The sequence below is a fragment of the Mercenaria mercenaria genome, chromosome 2 (assembly GCF_021730395.1).
Source record: "Mercenaria mercenaria strain notata chromosome 2, MADL_Memer_1, whole genome shotgun sequence".
Lineage (NCBI taxonomy): Eukaryota > Metazoa > Mollusca > Bivalvia > Venerida > Veneridae > Mercenaria > Mercenaria mercenaria.
The window spans coordinates 62,589,318-62,612,051 of NC_069362.1; positions in this window are offsets into that span (position 1 = coordinate 62,589,318).

The window sequence follows — 22,734 nt, forward strand, 5'->3', positions numbered from 1 at the left end:
TAATTAGGCGATTTCAATGTTTAATAATAAGTAATTGAGCCGTGCCATGGGAAAACCAACATAGTGTGTTTGCGACCAGCATGGACCCAGACCAGCCTGCGCTACCACGCAGTCTGGTCAGGATCCATGCTGTTCGCTGTCAAAGCCTATTGCTATTAGAGAAACCGTTAGCGAACAGCATGGATCCTGACCAGAGTGCGCGGAAGCGCAGGCTGGTCTGGATGCATGCTGGTCGCAAACCCACTATGTTGGTTTTCTCATGGCGCGGCTCAATTATTGTTTATCCTTTTTTCTACATTTCAATGTCTTCTCTAGTGCTGGAAATTCTGGTAAGAAATATCAGGAATTATATGTTATAGAATACAGTACATGTGAACTACTACCTTATATTATTTTAACCCTTACTCTAACCCTTGCTAAATTTCTATAATGAACTTATCCATCTTTCAATTTTGACAGTACCATTAACTGTTTATAGGAGTGCATACCAAAAATATACTGACTTAATGGCGACCAGTGTCTACACTGGTCGCAAAAGGCAGAATCAGTCGTGTCCAGCATGATAAGGGTTAATATAAAAATACCACATTTATACCTTCAGATATAAAAGAAAATACGCAGTAGTAATCCCGTTTTCATGAATATCTATATTCAAAAGAAAGTAAGAACATCTGCCTCAAGTCCTAAATCTAATTGAAAATATCAATCTCAGTAGGAAATATTATATTCTATATAAATTGATGCAGACTGGACAAAAGCATTGCTGCTTCAGCAAAATGGTTATTAAAAGGAAATGTGAACCTTATAGTTTAAATTATTGTTTATCTGGTTACCTAAACCCTGTCATTTATTCTAGATTGACTGGAACATCCGTTATAGTAGCTACTTTTTCATTGTAACTGTGATGATATGTAGATGTACTAACTTGAGACTTTTTTAAATAAAAACAGGGATTCTTCTTTAATCATTTTCAGTGATGTTTCGTAATAAAGAAAATCTAATTTTAATTAGTTCAAAAGTAATGGGTAGATCTAACAAGGGTGTCTTTTACTAGAAGTTCAGCCATCATAGCTAAGTCTCCCAGTCTTACTTTAAAATTGAATTGTCCCACATTTCAGGCGTCCGCTGTTACAGATAACTCTGTTTTGCATTTACCAATGGTTCCGGATGAGCTATTAGTGTATGCAGGTTGATTGCCTTTTATTCACATTTTTCTTAAACATCTATTGCTTAGAAACCACTGCTCAGAATAACACCATCTTTGGTATGTTAGTAGCATTCTGATATGGATATAAATGATATCATAGATTTCATCAAAAAGTATCTATCAATAATTTTTCGGCGACGCCGTCTAAATTGGTTTTCGTTACCTATGCCACGTGACTTCAGTTTGCAAATCAAACTACTTGATAACGCATTATAGATAATTTATCAAAATGGAAGATTTATGCAACACTCTGCCTGATTGGACGAGAGTGTCAATTTCTTTCACTCTGTTGATTGTGCTACGCTGAGTGAAATGTAGACAAAGCGTTTATCCTAAACGACGCTGTTCACAGTTTTAAAGCTTACTTTGGCTCAGTATATTTAGCAAGAATATTGATATATCTCAAAATCATAAGTAAGTTTAATAAATATGATAAAAACCTGTTCAAATACCAACATATATCAAATTAAAGAAAGAGCTGAATACGGTCTGCGTATCACATGAATAAGGGTGTGATAAGAGTCTTTTATGTAGAGAAGTGCTTTTTAAAAGATTTTCCTTGTTACTATTTCTCTTTTATAGTATAAATAATTTTAGCTGTTTACTGCAGAAATGGGCTCAATGTAAATAATATGGAGCAAAAGTCATCATGAGCCCATTCAAGAGTGAAACTATCTTATATATGTTCAACAAGATAGTTTCACCACATACCAGGCAATACAGACATTACTGATAGCTAAATGGGGCTTTAGTCTACAACTCAAATTTTTTAGAGTTGTTAGAATCTCAATGTGATATCTGGCAACATTGTTATTCTTATATGGTCATCATCAATATTCAGTAATAATAAGGTCCAGATATTAGTTAAGTATGCCAAAATAAAATTTAGGCAAAATGACAGAGGCAGTATATAAAAATGACTATGACTTATGTAAAAACATATTATTTAACATCAAAAATGATCTATTTTCTATTTACAGTAACAATCAGGTGGTTAAATTCGTTTTTTCTGGTTTTTCAGAAAAATCGGATTGACCTACTTGATTTGTAAAACAACTTTAGGACAGCCAATCACGACAAACCCAGACAACGCGGTTTTAACCAATCAGCTTTGGCCTGCCAAAACCGTGGTTCGGCTGAAAAATGTAAACAAACAGAAGTTTTTCAATAAATTTAGGACTTTGCTGTCTCTGTCAGACTTATAAATATAGTTTTAAATATAAAATATGTTTTAATAATTAATATAGTATAAATTGGGGAAAACAAAATGCCTTGACACACTAAATGAGGTACATGAAAGAAGATACACATACAAAAATGAAGAAGTAAAATAAGTTAGTCTTTTCTTCTAACTGTAGTTTTTATAATAAATGTATGGGATTAAGTTCCCATCTTATTCACAGTCCACTGGAGGTCACTTTGACCTACTTTAGACTGAGAATTATGGTACACACTCTACACGTAGCCTATAAAGTGTTGTTATATAATTGAAGCTATGCTCGCCCATATGGTCTTAACCGGTGGCGAGGGTAAACAAACTCAACACACACACACAATTGTCGTCTGTATATGAAAAGGTTTCTTGCTTTTGTGACTTATTCAGATTGCATATTAAAATGAATACTTGTTTGTTTTGATATATTTGTTATAAATTATTTAACTGATTTATTATATATGAATATTTTTCTTTAGTATGGTATGCAAATATTGAACTCAGTTGAAATCTGTTTTATTATATATATGCTATATAATGACTGAATCTCATTACACTGAAACGAAGGTACGCTGCATACAGTTTATCTATGTGATATGACTACGGTCAAACTTTGCTTATGAAACAGAAATATTGAAATAATTACAATTGTATGTTTTGCTTGACCTTCACTTTTTTATAGGTGTGACGTCATTGTCCAAAGATTCATGAATAGCGAATATGCATTTGTTAAAGCGGGATCAGTTGGCCTGTTTTAGAAATAAATAAAAATAATAAATAAAAAATCCTTTAATTGATTTTTTCTCATGTATTCTAATCAAACTTGATTTGTAGCATCTTTATTAGGCCCGCAGCCAACTTTGTTCAGCTGGGACATTTGAGCCCTTTTAGGGGCTGCTAGAGCTAAAACTAGAAATGCCTTTATACAGCGTCTCATGAACAGCTTGGTGGATCTTTGTCATACTTGGTCTGGAGCATCATTATAAGGTCCTCTTCCAAATTTATTTTATTGTAATGGATTTTTATCAAACTCGATGTGTAACAATATCGTAAGGTTTCCTGCTATTTTGTTACAAATGGGGATAGGGACCAATTTAGCTGAAAATATAAACACGTTTAATGACCTCTTCTCATGAACCGCTTCATGAATCTTCATCAAACTACTGCTGTAATTATTCATCTAAGGATAAACGAAACAAAATTGCAACCCTACGAAACCTTTGCGAAAAATTAAAAGAGAACCATTTAAATTGTTAAAGTGCGGTGTTTAGTTTTGCAATTTGAAAAATGTTAGATGAAAGATGAATGTTAGATGAAAAATTCATAAACTTCTTTCCTTATTACAATTCGCCGACCATCATTTTTAAAGATATTTCTTGGTATCTTCTACTTTTTATCCAAGACACTCCTGAAATACATGAACGGAAGATAAGTTGCGTTAGCAAAACACATACATTGTGTATTGACAAATTTCTCCTTCCCAATCGTCCTTCGTGGATATCGTGAAAGCCATAAAGTTCATATGTAGGTTAAATGCCTCAATTACAGTTGGTTTATATACGGTTGTCACGTAGGCAAGGCTCTAATACTTAAGGTTACGTGAAGATTTTCATTAAACGTATTGTTTGCATTTCAAACGATAATTTAGACCACATGTAAAAGCAGGAGAATATTTCAGAATATCGTATTGCTATGGAATATAATGTAACAAACTTCAAATGTCCTGAATTTGTGTCGCCTTCTAAAATTGTATACGTCGGTTGTTAACCATTTTGTTTTAAGTGTAAAACCTCCAATTTTAAACAATCTCACTAGGAACTGATGAAAGTATCAAGAACATAATTCTTAATGAAGACTTAATAGAATGTGAGTGTAATCTATTTGTTTGATATATCTTGTTTGATACGTCAAACTATCGATATGTTACAACCCAGCGAGATGTATGTTTTAAAGGCTTTAATGAAATCATCCAAGATGTGACAGAAATGCATATAATATAATCATTTATTAGTTCAACTGATTAACAAACAGCATTATGTAAAATGTGACATATACTTTCAAAGTCCGCTATATTGTTTTATGTATACATGTTTATGCGGTAACCAAATTATTCCTTTATGCTCCCTTTGTTCTAGTTTTGTTTTGCAGCAGCAGATACATAATTCGTTCAATATATTATATGGCGGCAAAACATGGAATTTATCTTTTTAAATACTGTCAATGGTGGGTGCAATGTCTGTTTAAATCAATGAAAAGGCTTTTCTGGTTTTCTCTTTTATGTTCATTGCTTGTCTTCAAAAGATGTTGCAATCCTCATAAAAATCATATGTAATACGGTTTGTAAATTATTTCGAAATAAACATCACCTAAACTTCTCCACGAATTTGTGTCATATTATCACACAAAATATTCAGCCTTTGATTTAATAGTTTACCGAAGAGTGATTTGAAAATTATAAAACAGGTTTATCGCCATTACAGGTTATAATGTTACTCAAAAATAATAGAATGCGGATCCTGAATGATTTCATGTCGATTACCGATTCGTATTTCTCTATCTGCGTTATTGTGAGATTTGACAACTATATCAGTTGTTTTCTATGTCTTCTCAATTCCGACAAAACTAAATATCCGGAAGGTTATAGCACTATTCTATCAATCAAGGCCGCACCAACGTCATAACAAAATGAAATATTGTAAAATTAGGTGAAACTGACTTCTTGGTAAATTAATTGACATCATTCGAACGTCTTGCAAAGCCGGAAATATTGGCTAAATTACTGCTAGACTGACGACGAACGTTGCGGTCACACACACACATATATATATATATATATATATATATATATATATATATATATATATATATATATATATATATATATATATATATATATATATATATAACTATGACGCAAATATAACTAAGGAAACAAGTACATGTATGTAAAATGGCTAATTTGTAACAATGTGCAAGAAAATACAAAAGGGCATAAATGTAAGAAATCGGACACACACTTACGTAACTGAAATATAAATGTCACTCAACTGTGGATATACGTGTCTACAACAAAATATTGCAGATTATTTGAAATTATCGCCAGCAAGACTTCTTTCTTCACAACTATGTATTTGACACGGGCGCTGAACGACTACATGTTATTTTATGTGTGATGCCACTTTTAATGATAAAATGATTGTTAATAAATATTCTCTCTAGGAAAGGAATGCATAGTTCTACACTGTTTTCTACATATTCGTGTGTTCGCAAAATGTCGCAGCACATATATTGGTTTGATTTCTATAGCAAAATCACCCTTTTACCCAATTTATATCTGCCAAACTTAATAGTTTTAAAGGATCATATGACAAGTAGTTCATTTACAAAACTATTTTTATTTGGAAATTGCGCGAAATCGATATTTCCTATACTAGTGAAATCATTAATATTCGTGGGGGGCTAATTTCCGTGGATTTCGTGGCTGAGTCAATCTATGGAATTCAATCTCAACGAACAAGTAAAATTCCCATTCATTTTATGTTCAGAAGTTGAAATCCACGAATTCATATCCCCACGAAATCGCTGTTTTGACCAAAACCAAGTAATTTCATGCCCATGAAATTAAATGATTTTACAGTAATATGTCTGATTGTATTGACTTATTTACCCAAAACTTCGGATTCAATAGTTACACTCTGCTTTAAATTGTCGATTTGACTTAGAAAATACGTCAAAAATGTTTTCTTTTCTTGAATACTGAAGATAATTTAAGCCGCACCATGGGAAAACCAACATAGTGCATTTGCGATCAGCATAGATCCAGATCAGCCTGCGCATCCGCGCAGTCTGGTCAGGATCCATGCTGTTCGCTTTCAAAGCCTATTGCAATTAGAACAGCATGGGTCCTGACCAGACTGCGCGGATGCGCAGGCTTGCACTATGTTGGTTTTCTCATGGCGCGGCTCAGTTATAAAAAATACTCAATAATATAATTCTAATGAATTATTTTGAATTATCTGCCTTTTGTAACAATTTAATATATTTCTAACCACTGAAAAGAATGTAACGTTTCTTAACTCAAAGAAAGATGACAAGGACAGGAAATGAAAAGCAAAGGAACTATAACTGTTTCATAAATATTTAAATGAGCCGTGTCATGAGAAAACCAACATAGTGGGTTTGCGACCAGCATGGATCCAGACCAGCCTGCGCATCCGCGCAGTCTGGTCAGGCTCCATGCTGTTCGCTTTTAAAGCCTATTGGAATTGGAGAAACTGTTAGCGAACAGGATGGATCCTGACCAGACTGCGCGGATGCGCAGGCTGGTCTGGATCCATGCTGGTCGCACACCCACTATGTTGGTTTTCCCATGGCATGGCTCAAATGATTATTTTAGTATTACTTGAAAAGCACAAGATCTATGACTCCTACTTAAATGATTATAAATTTTCTACCAATTCGATGTTACTTCTGGCATTTTTAACAATTAATACATTTACATTGACTCATCTGATGTCGTTTGATACATTCTTGCACGGCAAAGTGAGAAAAAGGCGAGCTGAAGAACAATAGGTCTTAAATTGAACCATGAATTGCATTTAGAATGATACATTGAGTATTATTTCTACCATACCAACAATAATACACAAAAACGTGCACTATCTCTGTATTGCTGGATTTTTTAGGAGTGCTATAATTTGCTGTTTTCGGGTTCGTTCTACAATATTAATCGAGTCATTATACGGTGGTTGTGCTTGTTAAGTGTATGATTGAAATGCAGTCGTGTTCGTTTAAAGATATTTATGATTTCCAATTTTTGCATACTGGACAGGAGTTCCCGATGTTTTCGGCAGTGCTTTACTGCAAATGATATGTTACAACGAACTACATTCTATGTAGTAGACTCGTACGGTATTTTTCTGGCCGCAGGTCGGTATTGAATTCACCTTTACTTCCTGTAAATATCTTGAGTGAAGGTCATTTAACAGTTGATTAAAACAGAACATTTTGATTAGTGGATGAACAATTCCGCAGGTTTTCAGATAGAATGGATAATATTTTCTTAAGGGGTGTGTGGGTGCTCTTGGCTGTGTTGTTGGGCAGTATAATCCGTTGCAAGGGACTTGTGGAAATAGCTTACATCATAAACCTGAATAAAACATCATGAACCTGTGGCCGCTATTACATAGTCAACTCGTCCCCTAGTCAATTCGTTCCTCTGTCAGTTCGTCCCCATTTTGGTTATTTCGTATTCCTTGACGATTTCAAATTGGTCATTCCGTCACCTACTTTTCGGTCCCCATTTTTAGTCTTATTTTTTTTCTTTTTTGTCAATGTTTCCTAGATTATGATTAATATAATTATAATATATAATGTTTGTTCTGTAAAAAATTGTTTTACATAAAACATGAAAATGTTACTTCAAAATTACCTTTTGTTTTGCTTCATTTCGATCGTATGTAAAAGTGCAGAGTGTATGCACGTTTCATAGCTAAAAGTGTACATTTGCTAATGAGGCAGTGTATCATTTTTAAAGATACTCCTTCTTAAAAATCAAATAGATTGATAGCTCCTCTTTCTTTCTACATGTACATTTCTGGATTTAAAAAAACGCTTTTATTTTTTACGTCGTTAACTTATTTATTATTTCATTTCCTGTTAATATGACATGCAAGAAAAAGCACTCACTGGTTGTACGTGAGGTTGAAATTTTTAACTTGGGATACTGTATGTAGCAAAAATCTCGGCAGTTACTTTCGAGCCGGATATGACAACAAGTGAAACAATCTTATCTAGCACCAGTTTCATTTAGAAATTAGGTAAAAGACCAATCACTGTTGGAAACAATCAAAAAAACTTATGAATAAACTTATGAAAAAAGACGTAAAATAGATAAAATAGTTGAAACTAGATATCTCGAACACGCTTAGCTCAAAACTCCGGTTAAGACATTTTCAAGTCCCTTTCCAAAATATGCTCTATCCCTTAAAAGTCGAAATACCGAGTTTCAGCTACATTTGGGAGATTGCTTAAAAATACAGTTTAAGGATAATGACATTTTACCGGTTTCCAAAAGAAAATTACTATTATTCATAATTTAAAAACATCGATATCGATTTCTATTTTCATGCCAATATAAATGAAATAAATTCTTACAACCTGTAAATCAGGTTTATGGTGTTTTTTACGTAAAATATACCTAAATACACTAATCATTTGACAATATTAATAGAGATCCATAGCAGCTCCGACTTATTGACTCAAAGTTATCTGGACAAAAGGTTCGTTCTTTGTCCAACAAGAGCTCGTAGAACACGAAATACTCACACCAGACACACACTCAACCTCCCCCTTATGCATTCAGTAATCTGTTTTTTTATCTTTTAAATTATCGTTCGGAAACCGTTTAACTGTTCCGGTTCACTGTGACTTTGACCTTTGATCTACTGATCTCAAAATCAATAGAAGTCATCTGCTGGTCATGACCAACCTCCCAATCAACTTTACTGATCCTAGGCCCAAGCGTTCCTGAGTTATCATCCGGAAACCAACTGGTCTACGGACCGACCGACAGACAGACCGACCGACATCTGCCAAGCAATATATCCCTCTTTAAGTTGGCTGACACGTTCTTGTTGGATATAATACATGGGTAGACAGGCAGGTGTTTTGCCAGAAAAAAAAAACAACAAATTTTTAAGCTCGTGTTTCACATTGAGCCAGATATACAGATGTAAGGCTCCGAACAGGCGTAATCAGACACTCGTACATCTGACGCCTGTCTTGTAAAGTCCCCCTCTCAAAAGGTACTTTTCAATAAACACGGTTTCGTGTCAATGACAAGTCACAAGCACATTAATGAGATAAAACATGTGCGACACTGATTACCTAAGAATACAGCCCATGTAAGAGTGATAGGCTGGTTTATCCCCCAAAAATACTGATTAGCGAGAATACGTACGACACTGCCTTACGCTGAAATTCTCCCTATCAATATGTACAAATAAGAGTACAAAAACAGCAGAATAAAATATTGACAACGGTTTGATTATTCGCTATTTTCATATGTGTACACGTCAAATCTTATGAATGTTTTCTTAGAAAAAAAAGATGTCTTTCTAAAACAATAGCTCTCTAATGTATATTCAGGAACAGGAACCTATAAATTGGGTGGCACATCTGGACAGTATCTTAATATGTTTCTTGAACTGATTTTATGTATTTGCAGCGAAGCCCGAGTGATAAAATTGCACAATAAGAGGTCGGGTGATTGCTTTCGAAGGTCACCATTTGCAAGACAGAAAGGGTGGCAACTTAACAGTGTAAATGATTTTGTCCGTTTTTGGAGAAATTAAGGTACAATATACTTTTAAGAAGCCTCTAGTTGCACAATTTAACTCTATGTCAGCTAATTGGATCCCTAGACATTATCTAAAATGCAAGTTAACCAGTAACCGTAGCCGATTAAGGGTCGCTGACTTCAAATCATTTGCCTATCATCGATATGCGTTTGAACCTCGCTTTTCAAGTAAGGAATTTACCCAGCTGGCTTACGGAAGGTCGTTGATTCTTCCAAGGTACCCGTTCCCGACAAAATCATGCCCGTAGGGACACTTTGGGTCTTCTTCCACATGACAAGCGGGAAAGTCGCCATAATGACCTATAATTGTGTCGGTTTTACATTAAACCCAACAAAACAAAAAAAAGTAACCGGATGTATGTACCGTATTCATATAATGTAATAGTTTTAGTAAATAAAAAAAGAAACAATAATGTTGTAAGCAACTGTTCAGACGTAGTTTTTTAAAGCGACTCGTCGTTCACATTTTTCCTCCAATAAATTGATATAATGAGAGTATTGTGAAAGTGACTTGCGGTAAAAAAAGAAAACTTATTTGCATATGAAATTTTGCAAGATATCCTCTCATTTTACCTCAATTAATACGCGATAAGGAGTACATTTAAACCGTTCAGGATGCTATTTTATGCCAAGCCCGCTCGCTTAGCTCAATAGGGTGAGTGTAGATCTACGGATCGCAGGGCCGTGAGTTCGATCCGGGACGAGGCGTTAGTTCTCAATGATTATTTGATAAAACTTCATAAAAGGCATTGTGTCTCAAATCATTCGTCATTTTCCACTGATTCATGCGGAGAAGTTGGCAGTTACTTGCGGAGATCAGGTTGGTATTGGTACAGAATCCAGGATCACTGATCAGGCTAACAGCCCGCCGTTCTGTCCCGCTCTATGTTTCATTATGTCGTGGTGTTAGTTTTGTTTTATCGTGTTTGCGCGAATGTTAATAACGACACACAAAACTTTCAATATATTGTTACGGCCTGTTTAGGCGTGCTAGGACAACACTACGAAATGTGCAACAGTGAACCGGAACATCGCGCGCACGCCAACGCGACATAATGAAATGTCCTTAGTCAGCCACCATATGTAAAGAATGGAAAATAAACTCGGGCATCTATATAAAACCTATTTGCACGAATTAAAGCAATCCGGTGTGAAACTAAGTCCGATCCTTTAACGTTGTTTCAAATTTCTCGCGGGAGGAAAGACGTGATGATTTAACAACAATATGAGATGGATTCTTGGTTAGGATTGAATCGTGTGATTTGTACTTTAAAGATAGATGCATGTATATTAAAAGAACATTGGAAATTAAACGTACAAACGTTTGATATTTTATTATGCTTTAAGATTATGTTGAACGGCTGTAACAAAATAGCACACTTTTATTACATTTTATAATAATATCAAGTTACATAAAGATGTAAAGTAAAATGTACCTTTTCAAAGAAGTGGTTCTCTATCATATTTTACAGTATATGTATTTATCAAATTGTAGATCAAATTTATTAGTGTTAGGAAATTTATGACTCCATTCTGATATATATCTCTGAGTACAGAGTGTCACTTTGTCATTGGTAAATATTTGCAAATTACAAAGGAACAATCAATTAGGTGCTGTTTTTTTTTTTTTTTTTTTTTTTTTTTTTTTTTTTTTTTTTGCTTTGTCTATTCTCTGTGGCGTTTCTTTCTTTGGACAGATTTCATAACAAAAAATTTATGAACTTTTTGTTATGCACTTTTTGTTATGAAATCTGTCCAAAGAAAGAAACGTATTCCCGATTTCAAAGGTTAAATTTGTAGACAAAGCAAAAACAAACAAGCACCTAATTGGTTGTTCCTTTGTAATAGACAGAGGTCGACCTTCTTGACAAGCGGAAATCCTTTCTCTTAAGAATTTGGCAAGAACCGTAGCTTTGAAATAAAATGTATACCATATATATATTGTTCTCTTGCATGTCTGTTGTGGTTCAAATTACACATTTTGTAAAGGGTTATGGCACATTTTTATTTTCTTGCCAACTGGTATGTTATATTCTCTGTCACTATTAGGAATAATATCATTACTCTGACTTGTAACTTTTGTCAAGTTTAAATCAAATTTATGAGTCGAACTTTACTAATATACATATGTATATGATTTCATTTATATAAAACATACATTGACGTGAGACCCGGAACTAGTTTTTTGGTGAATGTCTTTTTTCTAAATATTGCGAAGAATTAACTGCCTTTGACGTGTTTGTTGCCAGGGGGAAGGCGGTATACTTCGTCAAAGGCTTGAGAACACGATGGGAAAATTTCGTTTATTAGGTGTATTATCTGTTAAAAAACAAGACACTGAAATATAAATATAGAATTTTTATCATTAACTAATAATATACTAGTCATTATCAAACCTTTTTTTTCAGAATTAGCAAAATTGCAGATAAGTATGTTAGTTTGCTCGCTTCTTCTTCCTTTTAATTTTTCACTTGTTACTTCAGTCTGTTTTAATTAACTGGAGATTTCAAACATACCGCATTTTAAGTTAAATATATAAGTTACAAAAGTCATTGTCAAATCTACCATTGTAGTTAGAGAATAACATAACATAACATAACTAACGTAACGTAACGTAATGTAAGTAACGTCACGTAACGTAACGTAACATAGCGTAGCATAGCATAGCATAGCATAGCATAGCATAGCATAGCATAACATAACTTTACATAACATTACATAACATAGCACAGCACAGCATTACAAAAAATTGAATTACTCAGCAAAAGTACCTATTAAACACGAAATATAGATTAGTAATCATAAAACAAAACAGTACTCAAAAACAACAGATACACAAACAGTGAGAATAAACGAACACTTTACATAAATGTATAAAACTTTTACATACTATTTATGCTAAATAAAACATATGTGTTATAATGTATTAATTAATGTCTCTGTAAAAAATGAGAGAAAAAATACTAACATTAGGAATTTTGTTATTCTTGGAGTTCACCATTAATTATAGTGATATCTAAACAGGGATATAAACTAGCTATTTTTATTTAGGGACCTACTTTGTCAAAAATAAATGTTTAACATTAGGTATATGGGCATTTTCTCCAAAAATTTAGGGGCCCAGCCCAAAATCTAGGGGCCGTGGGCTACTTGGCCCCTGCTAATTTATATCCCTGTCTAAATGCCATGTATAAGACTTCAAGTGGAGAAATGAGACGACTGTTCAGTCAAAATGAACTTCTGAACGGTAAGTAATAAAATACATCTGCTGTAAAACTTTCAACGATCGTGTAAGATCAAAGTAATAGATATCCTGTTAAAAACACAAGCAAATCCAAATGGAACCAGAAATCGATTCCTGTATTTTCATTTGATGACAAAATTGGAGTGACATGTTTGGATCTGAGAGCTACTAGTTTGACCTTTCTAGGGGAAATTGCGAGCTGTCCGAATGATTCCTGGACAGTTATTGCTGTTTGGCTAAAGAAAAAAACTGGAAAAACGATGTTTCCTTTCCTGCCATCAACTACATTTACGAGATGTAACGGTTTTCACGTGGTTAAGCTCGCTTCTTAAACCGGAAGTCATGTTGTCATTCGATTTTAGACCTGACTGTCTCTAAGGAGCTAGGAAAATCTATTCAGGGGGATTCTTAGTTCTAAAGACGCCATAAACAACAAATTGAATATAAGTACCAATAAAATACCTCTATCGCTTTAATTCAGAATTCGTACCCGGTCCACAATACGTAACGCGCCGTTGTCTCTAAAGTTTCAACTTAGCGTGTCAGGAAATTCAGGGAAATATATTTTCTACAAAAAAAAATGAAGAAAATTAATTTCTCGTCCACATTTTCTTCCTTTATATCCCTTTAATGCTTGAGCATGTTTGGTTTAGGTAAGTAAACCCTAAAGACCTTCCGTACAATGACACTTCGATATAATAGACGAGAGTAATTGACTTATTTTCTTGAAAACAAAACAAACCTCCAACAAGGCTTTAGAAAAGTAAGCTATGTTGGTGATCTATATATTGTACAGGCTGTATCACGCAATTTCTAATTATTTGTTTTGTTGGATCGACAGAGTGTCTTATAATATTTGAGCCGTGCCATGGGAAAACCAACATAGTGGCTTTGCGACCAGCATGGATCCAGACCAGCCTGCGCATCCGCGCAGTCTGGTCAGGATCCATGCTGTTCGCTAACAGTTTCTCCAATTCCAATAGGTTTTAAAAGCGAACAGCATGGAGCCTGACCAGACTGCGCGGATGCGCAGGCTGGTCTGGATCCATGCTGGTCGCACACCCACTATGTTGGTTTTGTCATGGCACGGCTCATTTGTATTTTTCACACCAGAGAAGCATTAGTAAATCGTCTAGAATGTGCTGAATAAGCAGTGCTTGAAATGAACGAGATAAGATAAACATCACGTAAGCTCTATTGGTATTAAGATATTTTCTATGACAGCTTTTCACTGGTCCTTTGCAAGAGAGGTTTGCGATAACTTTGCAATTCACATAATAATAAATATTTTTCTTTTAACCACTGTCTTTGTAAACGTAGCTGTTAATGTTGCCCTACTACCCTTTCGTTTTCAAATTTTATGAACAATGGTGTTTTTAGCGCTTGTCAGATATTTTCAAAATAATATTTTAAAATATAAAAGCACCAAGCAAGAAAGTATTTTTGCAAAATGATCGCAAAGCTGAAATGCATTTTGTAATAAAAATACAGTCAAGGACAAACTTTGATTATTAATAAAGTGTCAGATCTGTTTATAGCTTTCCTATGGTGCCCCTAAAGTGACATGTTACGCACTTTTTTTTCCACTTAGGTAATGTGAGACGTTTTTTTATTTCGTTTAAACGAAATGATATTGTTATTTCGTTAAAACGAAATCATTTTGTTTTAACGAAATAACTATTTCGTTTAAACGAAATCATTTCGTTTAAATGAAATCATTTCGTTTAAACGAAATAACTATTTTGTTTAAACGAAATAACTAATTCGTTTTAACGAAATAACTAATTCGTTTTTTCCACTTAGGTAATGTGAGACTTTTTTTATTTCGTGTAAACGAAATAGTTATTTCGTTAAAACGAAATCATTTCGTTTACACGAAATAACTATTTCGGTTAAACGAAATCATTTCGTTTAAATGAAATCATTTCGTTTAAACGAACTATTTCGTTTAAACGAAATTACTAATTCGTTTAAACGAAATGATTTCGAATTATTTCGTTTAAACGAAATTATTTCGTTTAAACGAAATAAAAAAAGTCTCACATTACCTAAGTGGAAAAAAAAGTGCGTAACATGTCACTTTAGGGGCACCGTACTTTCCATATCAAGCCGTGAAAAAAAAAAACTGTTACGAGCGTATAATTCCACCTACTTTAAAATTGCAGTTACATGTTAGTCTATACGTGACAAATTTAAATACTCTCAATGCGTTTACTATTTTTGTCTACTCTTTGAAATTATGATATTTTAAACCACTTTGTACAAAGGTAATAAAAATTCTATAAAAGTAAAATTATACTCGTAAAACAACACGTTACGTGTTTTAATATCTTAGGCCATTATATAAACGGTGTGCTATAGGTTTTATCAACAGATAAAATTAAACAAAAAGAATCGGATCTAGAATCGTCGTGCGATGAGTTTCTATAAATATCTTAAATAGAGGATATTACATGAGTATCTTTTCATATTAAATATATTCAACAAGTTTAATAAATTCAATGTGGAAAGACACAAATGTAATATTCTTTTTATCATGTAAGCTTTTCCTGTTGAAACCTCAAAATTTCTTCTTTCTTTACCTATTATAGACAAAGTAAATTCGGCCAACGTCTTCTGTAAATAAACGATGACAATGTCAAAGCTTTAGTACACAGAAAAAAAAGCTAAGTGTAAAAAAATAAATGTGAAACGTCCCCGAGGAATAACACGTGAAATTTCCCGAAAATCTCCAAAAAAGAGAACATTTGGCAATGGCGACCAGAAATTTCCATAGAGAAACTGAAATTTAGTCGCACGGGAATACCAGACGATTGTTGCAAAAATCCTTGAAATTCTCGAGGGTGACTTTTTTTTAAATTCGAAAAAAAAAAACACATTTTATGTTCTTTGATCCCGTTCCATTCCAAAGTTGAGATCCAAAATTAGGTGGGGCAGACTATAGTGTATTATCAAATATGTAATGGGTTGCTCTTCTATGTCTGTATAATCATGGGAAAACCAAAAGAAGTCTTAAAAACCTTACATTATTTATGAGAAAAGAAGAGACACTCGATGTTAAAGGCATTCAGGTGCAGAGATTTGATTCTGCAGTGCAAAATTAACTTTTTATGCCCCCTTCGAAGAAGGAGGGGTATATTGTTTTGCAGATGTCGGTCGGTCGGTCGGTCGGTATGTCGGTCGGTCGGTCGGAATGTAGACCAATCCGTTTCCGGATGATAACTCAAGAACGCTTAGGCCTAAGATCATGAAAGTTAATAGGAAGGTTGATCATCACCAGCAGATGACCCCTATTGACTTTGAGATCTGTATGTCAAAGGCCAAGGTCACAGTGACCCTGAATAGTATAACGGTTTCCGGATGATAACTCAAGAACACTTGGGCCTAGGATCATGAAAGTTGATAGAGAGATTGGTAATGACCAGCAGATGACCCCTATTGATTTTGAGGTCAGTACGTTAAATGTCAAGGTCACAGTGACCCTGAACAGTAAAACGGTTTCCGGATGATAAATCAAGAACGCTTAGGCCTAGGATCATGAAAGTTGATAGGGAGAATAGTCATGACCAGCAGATAACTCCTATTATTTTGACGTCAGTCTATCAAAGGTCAAGGTCACAGTGACCAGGAACAGTAAAATGGTTTCCAGGCAATAACTCAAGAACGTTTAGGCCTAATGTCAGGAAAATTGATAGTTAGGTTGATCATGACTAGCAGATGATTCCTATTGATTTTGAGGTCATTAGGTCAAAGGTCAAGGTCACATTGGCCAGGAACAGTTAAACGGTTTCTGATCGTCTTGTCCAAAACCATAGGGTCTAGGGCTTTGATATTTGGTATGTAACAAAATCTATTGGTCCTCTACCAAGATTGTTCAGATTATTTCCCTGGGGTCAAATATGGCCCCATCCCGGGGGTCACATGGTTTATATAGACTTATATAGGAAAAAGCTTTAAAAAACCTCTTGTCCAAAACCACAGGTCCTAGGGCTTTGATATTTTGTATATGACATCATCTAGTGGTCCTCTACTAAGATTTTCAAATTATTCCCCTAGGGTCAAATATGGCTCCGCCCTGGGGGTCACATGGTGTACATAAACTTATATAGGGAAAAACATTGAAAATCTTCTTGTCCAAACCACAAAGACTATGGCTTTGATATTTTGTAATGTAGCATCATTTAGTGGTTCTCTATCAAGTTTGTTCAAATTATCCCTCTAGGGTCAAATATGGCCCCGCCCCAGGGGTCATATGGTTCATATAGACTTATATAGGGAAAAACTTAGAATCTTCATGTCCATAACTTACTTCATTCAAATTTGGACCACATGTATAGTTTTGAGTGGCAAGATGAACCTTGACATGAGTTGACCTTGATCTTGACCTAGTGACCTACTTTCACATTTTTGAAGGTACAGGCTTCAAATTTGATCCACATGCATAGTTTTTTGTTCCAAAATAAAATTTGACATTGATTTTGACCTAGTGACCTACTTTCACATTTCCCAAGCTACAGCCTTCAAATTTGAACCACAAGCATAGTTTTGTGTACTGAAATGAACTTTGATATTGAGATTGACCTAGTGACCTACTTTCACATTTCTGAAGGCACAGGCTTCAGATTTGGACCACTTGCATAGTTTTCTGCCGTTGATGTGAACACTGCTGATAATTGCTTGTTGAAGCCTCTAGTGGGACTCAATGCTTTTAGGACGGGACAAGGGATGTTGGGGGTCGAAAACAGATCTGGTCGTCATTCCTTACAATCCTAATGCCCAGCGTTATATTGACAACGTTCTTGCATTAGTATTCCGATAAGCTGATTCACAAAAATGCTATTCCAAAGAATATTTCTGCAGCCGATAAACGATGGGGTTTTTCTGTATATATATAGAAACAAAAAGGGAATGTACACATTTTACCTAGTACAAAAAATCCTGAAAATTATACCCTTATGAGGAAAAAGTATATCCATTTTCAACTTTCTATTTTTAAAATAAATCTTATCTTTTTCATTTGGATTAACCCACACCTGATTTATAAAACCATCATTTCGTAATTTTGTCCCCGGCAAGGCTGACGCAAAATTACTTCGTCATAACGTCACTACATGAATCCTATCGACCTAATGAACATTGTTAGACGGAGTGCAAGAACAATTATGTTATTAACAATATTCGTGAGCGGGTTTCTGTAGCCCTTGTCCAACAATGGTCGGTCCAAAAGCCGTCATTTAATGTTACGTACATTCAATGCGGTTAAGAATTTGAGAACACAGTCGGTATTGAACAAATTATAAAAATTCAAAACATATTTCCATTAGATTAATCAAGAAAATAACTTAGACAATTGACAATTCTAAAATTGCAACGTCTTTTATACTTTGCTATGACAGAACACACTGCTTCGTGTAGACAGATAAATATCGTGAATTTTGTAACCAAATTTATAAACCTTTTTACAAGAGGTGCCTGTATAGAAGAGTAAAACATAAGTGCACAGTGTCTATTTTGCGTAAGCACTAAATTAATGTACTCCATGATCCGAAAAAACCAGAAAATATAACAACACTGAGTGCAAGTATACGAGGCATTTTACGACCGCCACATGGCACTTATAGACTACTGTTGTGATACTTGATAAAATCTATTAGCAGATCTGAGCAAAAGTTTGATCGAGTCTTTCATGACAAGAGCTAAGAAGCTTTAGATCCCATAAAATGATTGACTTTTTTACCCTTTATTTTCATGATATTTGACCATGAGAAAAAGTACAATTCTACTCTAAGGGTGTCCCATTTCTATGAAGCTCAAACAAACCTGTAAAACAATACATGAAGCGTATTACTGCTTTCTCAGATGGATGAACAACTGCTTTCAAACGTTTAACCGACCATATGTGTTTTGTAGTGTTGTTCGGCAGTTAGTCGCATCGACAAGTATTAAGTAATTAGGCGACAGTCAAGCTTTTAATGGTAGATGAAGACCCAAGGTCCCCTTTCAGGCAATATTTCATGCACGGGCAAGCACCTGAGTAGAACCATCGTCTTCCCACAAGCCAACAGGATGCTTTAACATATCAATGAAGCCTGCACCACAACCGAGGTTTTGAACACAGTGGTAAAGGTCAAGCTGTTCAAAGTCAGCGACCTATACCTCTCGGCCTAGGTGGTCCCTAAGAGACCGAGTGTAATATTGTAAGATCAAGAAAGAAAGCACAGTAATCGGTTAAAAAGTTACCCCGAACAGAATAAAATCAGAAATCGATTTCCTTATTTTATTCGGTGACAAAGGAGAACTGACAGCTACGACGTTGACCTTTCTAGAGGAAATTGAGATGTGCTTGCAATTTGGCTAATGAATATTAACGCGGATGTTAGAGAATCGGAAAAATGCAAACATACATGTATGACACATTTTAATGATGATACTCTAAAATACCAGCAACGAGTTTGAAAAATGTACGTATCATGCGTTATTTCGGTTATCACAGTTCTGTAAATAACATATAGAAATACCATGAAATGATACCGTTTTATTCGTTTTAAGAACACTAATTTTAAAAAAAAATGTCACAAAAATACACATTAAAATGTTTTCCTTTTCAACAAACGTTCAAATATCGTTTATAAGGAGTGTAGATAAGAAATTATTTCTTATAATAATAAAAATATGATCAAATATCAAGCCGCATTTAATTTTCTTCTAAAAAATGGGACGATAAAAGTGTAATTTCGCTTTTGTCTGCGTTAATATGAAATCCGTTCGTTTGTTAATAATAGACATTTATTTGCATTTTTGTAACTTAATGATAAGATATCAGAGCCTTTTTTTTCAATTTCGTTGAAATTTTAGTATGTAATCTAAACCGTATTGTTGTAAACATATAAGATATTTCATAAATACACTGTTTGTAGATTAAACTTAAGTGTATATGGCTTGATTTCTCTGGTCTCGTATATTATTTTATTACTCAAAATAAAAACCAATTATCTCATACAACACTCTTTAGTCATCAAGAATATGCATTGATACTTACAACGATAGTTAAACATACGCATGATACATTTTGTAATAATTTTATTAAATTCAGTAAAAGTATTTTGACAATATTGGGAGTTGATCGGCCGCTCATGACTCATCAAGGGTCTCACTGTGTAGAGTCGTTAAAAGCACAGCAAAATTCGTCGACCGAGAGGAGAACAGACGCACCAACCCAAGGCTTGCAAAAACAACGCAACTGCGCAATCCATCGAACTTCGAATTGTGAATCCAACCCAGCCCGGGTGTCACCGGGATGCGGTCAAATGCACAACCCTAGCCAATGTAAAGCGAGGCAATATAACACAACGGACCACAAGGCAAAGCAATGCAAGACACTTTGTACTTTGTAACAGGTATCACTCAAACAACGCAAAGTAACGCAAGACACTTTGTACTTTGTAACAGGTGTCACTCAAAGGCAAAGCAACACAAGACACTTTGCGCTTTATAACAGGTATCACTCAACTGCAAACACACAACAATTTCAATTGAACGTCGAGCTACCATTCCACCCATTTCGGGTTTCACCGAGAATGAGCGAAACCGCAACACGAGTCAATGAAATGCAAGGCAAGGCAAGGCAAAGTGACACCACTGAGAGCAACGCAACATACGCAACATACGCAACTCACGCAACACTAGGAATTGCCAAGTACTAGGGCAAAACCTTTTACTATCCAGTTAACAAAAACTGGTAAACATATGATACCCCAAAGTACGCAACTTGAATGCAAACATACAGACACCGTATCCGCTCACCTCACGGCCGACAGAATTTTACCGCCACAATAAATTTATAATTTATCCGCCAAAATTCTACGGCCTTTCAAACTCTTCTTTAAAAAATCGCATCTTTTATGTAATCACCAAAAAACTGAAGTCCTACTTTCTTATACTGTATTTCATCTGACCGAAACAAAATGTGGCATAGCATCAATATCGAGCCTAATTATAATGAATTTGCCACCTGAATAAACTATCTTGCGGTAGGCCATATATTACTAAATCTAATCTTACCACTTCCAAAGCTATGATTTTGATATAACTTGCATCAACACTTAGACAGTACAAGCTCCCCTTTTAAAGATTTGGCTGAAACGGCAGAAAAAAGAAAAAAACTGACATTTTACTCCAGATTAACGAGTAGAAGTCCTGAATTTACGATCATTTCTCTATTAATTGAGATAATTAATGCACATACAGAAGACATTTTGTCTGCGCCTATAGAAAAATTTATGTGACCCGATTTCTACTCCTTAATTCTGAAATAACGGGTTTTGATAGATACATATTTCATTGTTTTGAAATTTTATATACGCATATTTGTTCTCAAATACGGACAAGTCTGAAACTTGAACAATTTGTATGTTAATCGTTTGCTCACATAAACAAACCAAAGTATGATACAATAAACAAAGTCTAACATATTTTCAACTAGTATTCCTCGTATATCGTGCACGGGAAGCAGTCGCATTTGACCTTTATTAAAAACTTTGTCGATAGAGCCCGCTTGTCTCGGGTAGCACAATTATTTCGACAGCCGTCTAACAGTTTATTTATGACGAAACCCGTATGTAAATGAAAAACCCGTGCAGTTTGTGAAATTAATTTAAAGCCCTGCTCCCGTCCTACATTTTAACCTTGAATCGTAACTGAAAAAGCAAGAAAATCCCGACTATGAACAGTGACACCTGTCAAAATAGAGTCTATTCTATATATAATTCTATATGAAATACCATTAGTTTTGCGTGCAACAGTGTGGTACGTGCCTATTATAATCATGGTTGCATACACACAACAGAATTAATTGAATAGCAGCGGGGTAGGATTTTAAGCCTGTAATGTAAGTTAAATTCGTCTTTCACAAAACAACATACACTTTAAGAAAATAATGTGATGGGGACGAGGCATTGCAATGATAAATCAAAACATGTAAATAGTTTTGACGTTACCGACGGTGTAGCTAGCAAAATGTGAGAGAACTGCACGAGATATTGGTATTTATATTATATCGACTGGGTACCAGTATCAATAGGAACCAGTTCAGATCAGCCAAGTGTAACAATATCGATGACACGTTTATCTACGAAAACAGACGACAATTTAATTAACTGGCAGACGGTAATTAACGAGCAACAATTTGAGAAAAAATAAATTAAATTATTTTAATTCTAAAATAATTTCCATTATCCAAAAGTGTGATATTACCTTATGTTCTCATGTTTGTTTGGTGATAAGGAAAAAAAAAACGAACTTGTAATTGGATATCAAGTGACAGCACGTTGTGTATTCAATGTCGTCTGCTCCTAGAATCTTCCAAAGTACCTTGTATTGTAATAACAGAATGGTTGGTATTTCATTATAAAATGGAAAAGTTCATTTTTTATTTCAATAAACATCATAATGTTACAAAATAGCTATATCTACTAATGATGTGCGCGTGAAAGGTCCTTAATATAGCATGGCGGGCATCAGGAGAAAAAGACGTTTTCAACGTGCACTTAATTGTCAACATGTAGACGTACACGTGTGTCTTAGACCCCTACTTCTTTAATATTTGAAATTTCATGTCGAAATTTACGTAGTAATTCAGTCTTAGTTACATATCAATTGACCGTAAAAAACGAGAAAAAAAACACCACAAGTAGTTTTCTGAAATATATCAG